The 10,711-nt window shown below is 37.4% G+C and overlaps 1 protein-coding gene across 5 annotated transcripts in view; it reads right to left on the bottom strand.

Moving 5' to 3' along the window:
* Nucleotides 1-10,711, bottom strand: part of PLEKHA7 (pleckstrin homology domain containing A7) — a 370,306-nt gene that overhangs the window by 292,297 nt on the left and 67,298 nt on the right. The window lies entirely within an intron of this gene.

The following is a 10,711-nucleotide window of genomic DNA, read 5'->3' on the forward strand; positions in this document are numbered from 1 at the left end:
CCTGGAAAATCATCAATACATGGAAAATGACTGTTAGTAAATGTCTAAGAAAGTCACTCTCTAATCACATTATTAAGAGTAATTTTGTAGCTAGGTATTTATTGTTGATGTAGCTTTCCAGGCATCTGAACATGGCTCTGTCCAAAATGTCCTTTCATTCTGCAGTAACTGATTTCTTCTGACCTTTGTCAATCCTATTTCCCCATCCAAACAACTAGTATTATGGCACCTCATCTACAGGCAAATATGAAGAAAATGTTGCTTTACTAATCAGCCAAAAGCATATTCATGAAGCATCTCTCATGATATCGCTCAACTGTCAAACGTGACTAACCATTCTGGGAAATGCGGTGTAATAAGATTTATTAGTATAGGCATTCGGATAAGACCAACCCCTTTTTCCCTTTGAACTCAGGTGTTCAGAGGTTAAATCTGCATAGTACATACTTAACTACAAAAAAAGCAGCTTAACAGGACACCGGCTTAAAAAAATTACATTTGTCTGAATTTTTTTTGTTGCCTATTACTGTTACAATTGTCACCTGATACCACAAATACTGGCAGAACACTTGAGAGGCAAATGTCAATTTCACAATGTGTACAACATATTCCATTTTGAAACAAATCTGTGGGTTTGCAAAAGCCAATAACTCCGTTATGTAGTTTTATATTTCTACCATATTTAAAAAAAATAGTAAAAAATTAGCAGCTCACTTTGCTCTTAGTCAGATTTGAATAATCTATGCAGAGTTACTCAAAATTACCACTTTAACCAAGAAGGCAAAACACAGAGTGCTCACCTCTGTTTACACAACACTGGGCCTCTGGGAGTTACCGTAAATAACATAATAGAAATCTCCTTGACCAGATCAATTTAAGTAAACCACACACAAATCAGAAAATTCTGTACTATTCAAGTGCATTTATCTCATGGATGTATTTGTAATTCATTTTATAAGGCTTTAAAATTAAAGATAAAACTAATATAAGCAATGGGGGAAGGAGGAATTAGATGTAAAAGGCAGAAAAGCTCATCCCTACAATATACTGTCTTAGTAATTCGTTTTTGCATCTGTCTAAACAAGTTAGCAAAACCATCACTCTAAGTATTACAGTACACAGAATGTCCTTAGGTATGGCAGACAATCAAAAAGAGAAGAGTTGGGAGACTAGCCAGATAATTCTAGGGAATCAAAAGCTTTTTTTCTTTTTTAAATAATAAAACTTTAGAGTAGAAAATGTAAGTTCTGCTTCTGAATGCAATATCCCAGGGCAGTCTTGTAAAATTGTCAGTCATAACAATGTGGGAAAAGGAGCAGTCTAACAACAACAAAAAGAGATATTAAAGCAACAGGCAGTATTAAAAGCCATGACTTCTATTACTGAAGGTAGGAACTATACCTTTTGTTTTTGTATAGCAACCAACACATTGTGGACACTACTTCTGCATCATAATAAAAATCACATCGCAAATATTTTGGCCTTCAAGAGACAGGAAGTTTTACCAGTAAAACAGATTGCATACTTGCCAATACAGCTTACTGAGTTTTTTTAAAAATTTGTCAAGCTTTTAATTAAAATTTTTCCACCACCTTTCTAAACAGCTCTAACCAAACAATAACTTTGAGAGAAAATACTACAGATATTCCGTATACAATATTTTAAACTAATACTACATCACAAGAGGGAAAAAAAAGCATCAAATCATCTGACTCTGAAAGGAACAACAAAAATCCTTATTGTTGTACCGTATATTGTAGCTCTCAAGAATTTTTTTCTTAATCAGCTAGCTGCTCAATTCTCTCAGAACTACAACTAAGTCCAGAGAATTGCATAGCTGCAGGCAAAATTATTATAAACACAGAAGCATATTCTATAAAATAATAAGGGGAGAAAACCAATACAAAATTTGAGTTAAGAAGAATATATTGCTTTACTTTACCATAGAACATTTTATGTTCCAAAAGAGAGCGTTTTAATACTTTACACTAGAATGCCTCACTAGAAATTGATGTATTTCATTGGCTATATTAAGTGTGTATCGTTTTAGCACTGTTCTATTGCATTCTTGTAAAGAACCACTCAAGAAATGTAATATCACATTTAACACTATGCAATCTGAAACACATTATGCTTCACTATGAAAGATCAATAATATATATTCACCACATCTCAAACTACACAGCAGTAAAATTGTGTAAACAAAACTGCATTATGTAAATTTATGTATTACTATGAATGACTATGTATTTAATTTCAGATAAAAAATTCTGAAGTTCTAAGGATCAAGAAGATGTAGCCTATTTGTTCTCTGCTCAGAGAAAAAGCTAAATTCGAAAACAAGATTTAGATTTTTTTCCCCACAAAACTTCAAATTATTTTATTTCCAAGCAAAACTATTACAGTACATACACATTCACTAGCATTCAAACCTTAAAACTTGAAGAAAGTCTATTATTTTAATTGGTTTTATTGTACTCAATTATTTATCATATGCTAGAAATAGCCTCATTTAAACAATTCTTCTCCAGACAAAAATAATGGCATTTATTCCTATAAAGCAGAATTTGATAACTGCACCTACAGTACAAGGAGACACCTGAAACTGCACCTACAGTACAAGGAGACACCTGAAACAGAACACCAGTCTCAACCTAAAAATTCTTTTCCCTTTTATGAGTTTGGGTCACTCTTAAAAAACTGCAGTCATTATAATTAGAGCAGTGTATAGGGCTGCCAATTTTGTAATATTTAAAAACCAGACACACCAGCAGAATACCTGGCAACCCTAGTTAGGAAGCATATTCTGAGATATGTAAACTATGTATTTCAAAATGAAGTACAATTAGGATTAGCATTTCTAAAACACACAGTAGCACTCACGCTTTTGCTTAAAGAGAGACATAATTTGTGAATCATGTGGTCTGGGGATTTAACATCAGTAATTGTAGCCAAGATTCTAGTTCTCTTTAACGCTGCTTTAACGATCACAAGAAAAATTCTAACAAAGAATTACATGACAGACAGAAAGATTATGGATGGACTTTGTTTTACAAATAAAAAATTATTTAAGAACTGCATTTTTTAAATCTTCACATTTTAGAGAGGCTTTTAGATCAGAATATCTGAAAGTAATAAAAAGCTCCCATGAATACATATCTCCCCAATAAAAGTATATATGCAAATATATTTTCAGTGATCAGTGAAGAGTATCTTCCATCTAGCACATTTTCAGCAGCAAATTACCAGAAATGCCCCTTTTCAAATAACCAAAATTAAAACACAGTCCCTGAAGAACAGGTAAGAATTAGGACATTCATATTTACCATAAATTACTTCAAATACAGGAAACAAATTTAGAAGCTTATGCTTTGATATTTTTAGCATAACTTTAATGATAACCTTGAATACAAAATAAAGAAAAAATTTCTGAAGTGCAGTCAACATATGGTAGTAAGTCATTTAAACAAGGAGGAAATTTTACTGTTAGCAAACACACACAGTCAACCAGATTTTGGATCCTGTGTGCTTTAATTCAAGTTATTATTTATTGTTATATAAACAATAAACAGCCCTTACAAGTATTTTACAGCAAAATAGGAAAACAAGTCTCTTACCCTGGGAGCTTACAACCTAATGCTATACTCTATACATGTATTTTACACACACACACACACACACACCCCCATCCATTAAGGTTGCAAAGTCAAATGCTCAAAATCTAGGAAATGCTCAAATTAAAGTGGCCTGTGCAACCTTAATAATTCATCCCCTTGTGCATACGCATTATGATACAGTCTATTTTTTCCACAGGCTGGACCAGCTCTGAGGATGAACCAGGGTTGTGTGTGAAGGAGGCTGTTGCTTCATTTGTTGCAGAAGCTGGAAGGTGTGTAGTAAATAAGACAGGAAATTGCAGGAAGGAAGAGACTGGATGATTTTATGGTTAAGGCAGATGAATGCTGCAATAGAGAAGCAGATTCTATCCCTGCCTTTGCCACAGAGTTTCTATGTGACGCTAGCCAAGTCACTTAAATCACAACTTTTCACAGGTAGTCATTAACTGTGAGTTCCTTATTTTCTGGGTGCCTGACAATGAGTCTGATTTCTAGAAGTCACAGTAAATACAAATAAATAATTAAAAAATAATTTAAAAGTTGGATTTTTATTTTAATTAAATACAATTTTCTTTCTTAAAATAAAGAACCCATGAAATAAAGAAGGACAACCCATTTCCCTGTGTTTGCATTCAGTCTAGTCTTTGGGCGGTAACTTCTATTGTTTCAGCACTCACTAAACAAAGGGACATTTAATTGTTCCCTCAGTTAGCCTGAATGGAAAGCATCTTAACCATCAGTTTCAACAAGTCCCCTGTGACGGCCCACAGATCTGACCAAATCCATCAAATACACATCCATAGTGCCCCCCACCACCACCACCACCACCACACACTCTCCCATCTCCTCACAGGGTGGTACTAAGGCCTACAGCTGCACACTAAACAAGGAGGAGAGAATAAAATGTTGAATAGCTGCTCATTAACTGAGCACTAAATATAGCAGGGGTCCTGTGGGAAAAAAAATAAAATAGTATGCCATCATGTAAATAAAGGCACAAGTATATGGAGGTTGAATTTAGGCTGCACAGGCAACCAGAATTCTAGTATTTGCTCACTTTTGAGTGCTTATCTTTGCAACCCTAACAATGTTTTTTTAAACTAGTTTTTTTGTGTGTAATATTTAGTAAGAGCCATGTGCTTCTAAAACACTTGAAAGATGTGCTATGCATATTTTCAGCACATAGGAAAACACTGAATACTCATTAAAGAATAATACCATAGTTGTTATAAACAATGACTCTTTAGCTGAACACAAACACACCTCTGTTTTGATCAGTCTTCCTGGAAGAAGAGTCAAAGCTAGTACATAAGCCATAGATCAGACATTGCTTAAAAACAAATCAATGATGAAATATCTTGAGCTATTTTAAGTGCTGATTTCCAGTTACAATTTCTTAGTTTTCTCAATACCAAAGCTGCCATTTGAACATACTGGTGCCATTAGAGTCAGTTCTATTCACTACACCTGCCGAAGGTTTTAATAGTGTAGTACACAATTTCTTCTTGTATGTTACATACATATTTCTATATTACCACGGGCAGATAAAGCCCGGTTACAATTACCCTAACGGATTATTTTGGAGGGCTGAGCATTTTACATAGATATACCTCTCAGTTCTTTTAATAAACTATAAAAAGGCAACATAAGAACAGAATTTACAGAACTTCCTGTTCTTGTTCAGCTTAAAAGTCCTTTAGATGTTTAGTGGAGGCACTAACCTAATGAACACACATTAAGGCTTAAGTATGTGTGTATCTACTTTGATCAACTGTTTCAGTATTTTCCCTGCATTCACCTTATCTTTACCCCAAGCAGAGAATTTACCAAGCCAATTCACCTGCACATGCCAGCAACTCAAGTTGCTGAAACCAGTCTGAGCAAGTCTAATAGGGCTTTCATTCACTTCTACTACAGCTGCACTCATTCATCAATGCTGTGCTCATCCTATAATGACTAGATGAAAAACAACTGTCCCTGAGGCTACAACCAATCATTAGAAAATAGAAAATAATGCCAATTTACGCTGTACTCTGCTCTCATAAGTCCACCTACCATGATGCTCCCAGGCAGAAAACAGAAATTCTAGTATCACTTCCCAAACAATGCTTCTCTAAATGTAGCACGCTGCTCTGTGACCCTAATCACTGTATTCTCTGTGTGTTCAGTCTTCAAAAAAAAAAAATCAAATTCAACAGGTTAAATAATTATGTTTCAACTTTTCTCCACAAAGCTTGTGTGTTTAATATATTTTAATCAGGCAGAATTTAAAAGAATCCATGTGTTTCCTTTATCTGATATTGATGCAGGTGGGCCATACTCTAACAGATCAAGTCTTTTCAGCATTTTGGAAAGGCATCTCCTCAACTGGTTTGATTAATTTTTATGTCACAAATCAGCATTCAATGACCCCATGAGATGAAAAATGTTAATCAGGCTTACAAATATAGATTTCATCCTTAATTAATCAAAAATTGAACTCAAGGAGGCTTTACCCTAGAAAGTAAAACCAATTTTGCTTCACATTAGCTTTAACACATTATTATTGCTACTTAGTTTATATAAATGCTAAAAATAGGCTGGAGAGTTTGGCTGCTTAGTTTGGGGTGGTTTTTTTTTTCTTTAAAAGGAGCCTGTTTAATGTTAACAATATTTGTATTCCTTGAAACTTGAATAGATTGATATTTTAAGGAACTAGGTTAACAAGGCTTGAAAGATGGTATCAAATAAGATGTTTTAAAACAGGTACTAGAAGAAAAGATCCTTTTCAATTATTTCTCATTTTAAACGTAAAACTACTTAGTGTGACTGTTAATTAAGAAGTGTTCATTTAAACAATACTACAGAGAAAAGACATAACAAAAATTCAAGTGTTTCCACATATTTCAATAACTGCCCAACAACAACAAAAAATGGAGTGTTCAGCTCCTGATATTCTAATCTCAAGAGTCAAAATAAATACTGCATAAAGGATTCACTTTTCAAGAAAAAAATCTATTCTATCATTTGCTAGTGTTTATTTCCACTTAATATAATAATTTTAGTTGATTACAAAAGAAAAAAATGACAATTCTAAAAGCAGAAAAAGATGACCCTGTCTTAAAAGTAATAGTAGGAAGCAGGTAACTATAGAATTGCCACATCTTGAAACAGACTTGCCTTTTGAAGGAAAAAAAAATCAGTTACACATCTGTAATACAATGCAGAATTGTCAAAGCTTCTAAATAATGAAGAAGCAAATTGGAGTCCTTTTTAAAACTCACCATCACCAAATGGAGCTTTACAGTCAGCACATTTTTTTCCCACGGTAAACAGACCATAAACAGAGTTAAAACAGTAATAAATTCTTCCTTACTTTTGAATCAAAATATTGCCTTCTTACTACCATGATCATGTTTCCTTTTTAATCTTGGATTAATTTTGCAGTGAGATATTTTCTGGTACAAATTCCGGTATTACTAGTTACCACCATGTTGCATGGCATCTAATGTATAATGCAGTGGATTAATTTAAAAGTGTTTGAATGGTTGTGAGGTGCATCTAATTATCATGTATGTTAATACGTTAATATAAAGTATAAAGCAGGGGTCCCCAATGCGGTGGCCCGCAGGTGCCATGGCACCCGCCGGAGCATCTATGTGCACCTGCGTATTGGCCGGCGGAGAAGCATCCACCAAAATGCCGCTGAAAAGCAGCAGCATCAAGAGGTGTCAGTGCTGAAATGCCACTGATTTTCTGCGGCTTTTCAGCAGCGACACCTCTTGACGTTGATGCTTCTCGGTGGATGCTTGTCCGCCAGCCAAGGTCCTCAGTGGCTCGTCGTCTGGCTCCCGCCACCCGGAAAAGGTTGAGGACCACCGGTGTAAAGTATATATTCTTCTCCTAAATTATTTCAAGTGACAATGGAAATTAACAACATCCAGAATAAATCAAACTTTCAGAGATGAGTCACTAATAAAGGGACGACTTGGGAAAGTTTTAAATGTGTTCCTTTATAAAGTCAACACTTAAAATTAGCAATCAAGTATTCAAGAAAGTCAGCATGGGAAACTAAACTACAAGGAGAGAAATAATGTGTATGAAGGAGAGCAAAGGATAAAAGTAAAACATATTATACTAAAATAAATTAAACTAAAAAAGGAATATGAATACACATGCTGCAAAACGTCTGTTAGTCTATAAGGTGCCACAGGATTCTTTGCTGCTTCTACAGAACCAGACTAACGCGGCTACCCCTCTGATACTGTGAAGTTTGGGTGAAGTTTCCTGGAATAGAAACCCAAAGCAAGTTTTACAACTTTCTAGGTCCCGTGGCAGTCTGCACAGGCAAAGTGAAAAGAACCTCTCTTCGTGGAATGACAACCTAAAAACACTGATTACTTCTCTCCCCCTAAACTATCCATAGCAGATTCAAAATGGTACCCACTCCTACAAATCTCTCTGAAGCTTATTAGGCACCATATACATTACACACATAGAAGGACAGAAAATAAATTCCTATATAGCAGGAGTTTTTCAAGGAATGCCAATACACCAAATACTCAATTATCCAAAACATTTTGTAGGATGCAAAATGACTAAAGCATCTCGAAAATATCAAATCCAAGTACATGATCTCAAAGGTCATATGCTGCACAAGTAAAATGACAACTGGTTTTCTGGGAACACCCCAAAAACACTACAACATCCATCAGGGCTGGCTCCAGGGTTTTTGCTGCACCAAGCAGCGGTGGGGGCAGGGGGCCGTGATCACAATCAGTGGCACTTCCACCACGCCACTGCAGCAGGTCCTTCCCTCCAAGAGGGTGTGAGGGACCCTCCGCTGAATTGCTGCCGAAGAGCCCAACGTGCCGCCCCTTCTCCTTGGCCACCCCAAGCACCTGCTTGTTCAGCTGGTGCCTGGAGCCTGCCCTGTCATCCATGAAAGCCATATGATATGCAAAATGACAGCCATCTTCTTAAAATTTCCTAGCCCAAGAGGCAAACTTTTTCAGTAGACAACTCCCATTACAAGCTATTCAACTGAAACAAGAGCCTAGAAACCTATCTTTAAAAAACCAAGCTATTATACGACAGGAGACAGAAGCCACTTCACCTGTCCTCAGGCACACAACCTCAGAAGTTTCCAAATGACTCCATTTATGGGTTGAGATCATTTACCTCCTACAGTTTGAAGGCATATTGTGTCCTTAGGTTGTCAATCTCTCAGTATTTCACTTCTGCTGCATGCTCTAAGGCCTGGTCTACACTGTGCGGGGGGGAGTGGAGGGAGGGGTCGATATAAGATATGCAACTTCAGCTATGGGAATAGCGTAGCTAAAGTCGACACATCTTATTTTGACTTACCTCCCATCCTCACGGTGCAGGATCAACGGCCGCGGCTCCCCCCCGTCAGCTTTGCTACCGCCACTCACCCTGGTGGAGTTCCAGAGTCGACAGGAGCACGTTTGGGGATCGATATATCGCATATAGACGAGACGCAATATATCGATCCCCGATAAATCGATAAGTCTGGTCGTACCCTAATACTCAGTGTATAGTATCCATGAGATCTTCTTAACTTTGGAACATCCCTGAACTATTTCTCCTGTGTAGGCCAACATATGGGAATGTGATCACTTATTTTTAAATAGGCCTACATCCTGACTATTTGCAGGAAGTGACTGGTAATGCTGCACCACAGCTTTGAAAGAGAATAAGTTTTGCAGAATTGACATTTCCTCTAGGCAAGTATCTTTCCTTCAGGTATAAGGGGACAGAGGGTTTGTTTCTTTTAGGACATAATGATCCCTCCATTTTATTGCACTGCCACAACTGTTCTAGTTTATTGTTCATTTTAACATGTTCCCTCCCAAACAGAGATTTTAAACAGTAGATTAAAAATGTGGAGGAATGTATAGGGTTATGGGGCAAATAGAAAAGCAATGCAGACCCTACACAAGATCAATGTAAAAGCAGCAAAGAGTCTTGTGGCACCTTATAGACTAAAGACATATTGGAGCATGAGCTTTCGTGGATGAATCTGACGAAGTGGGTATTCACCCACAAAAGCTCATGCTCCAATACGTCTGTCAGTCTATAAGGTGCCACAAGACTCTTTGCTGCTTTTACAGATCCAGATTAACACGGCTACCCCTCTGATACTTAAGATCAATGTAGGTATTAAATATAGATTCATTATGGCACCTTCATCATTTGATTCAGGGTGGCAAGGAGTCTGGTATAACGTACATGGAAATATAGACAAAGTTATCCCAGTTTGTTGTTCAATAAAAACCCAAACATCAGACCACTTTCTCCCCTTTGCAATACTTATCTATATAATTACCACTAGTGCAAAGCAACAAGAGTTTATTTATACACCACATCTGCAATTTCCCTGTAGGAGCTTCAAAACCCAAATATGGACACCTACACAATTTACCCCACATTTTCTGCAGCTTTCCAAATGCCCTAATTGTGATCACACCCCTTCTTTTAGGATAGTATAGGTGTCCTCAAGCTCCTGTTAATTTGCTTTTGAATAAAGCTGCACTTCTCACTTGCCTCCCATCCTACTGTACTACCATTTAAAGCCTCGTCGCAGAAACATCCTGAGAATACACTCCGGTTTGTTTTTTTTAACCAAATGAATAAAATCCAGTCGGGTCTAAGAAGCAAAGCCGCAGCAGCCCTCATTCATTCACGCAGCATTGTTTTTAAAACACACTTGGTTGCTGTGGCGCGGCTCCAGACACGTTCCATTCAGCGTGAGCAAAAACACTCCGCCAAGTTTCAGCCGCCTCTCGCTACTCCGGCGCAGCGAGGGAGAGCCCCAGCTGCCCCAACCTGCAGTGTAAACACCGCCAAGAGTAGACGTCGTCCCCGCGCCCGGTGCAACTTGTTGCTAGTGGGAAATAAACAGCGAAAGGTCCAAGGAGAGGGGGGAAGGCAAGAGCCGGCCCAGGACAAAGCTAGAGACCCTGGATTTCCTTCTCCCGGGCGGGTCCTTCCCCCCTGTCCAAATGACCCGCTCCCCGCCGCCTTTATTTTCGCTTTCCCTGGCGGTAATCATTAATCAGGAGCCAAGCGCAGGCTGCGGGAACCATTTCACA

This window comes from Mauremys mutica, chromosome 4, assembly GCF_020497125.1.
Source record: "Mauremys mutica isolate MM-2020 ecotype Southern chromosome 4, ASM2049712v1, whole genome shotgun sequence".
Lineage (NCBI taxonomy): Eukaryota > Metazoa > Chordata > Testudines > Geoemydidae > Mauremys > Mauremys mutica.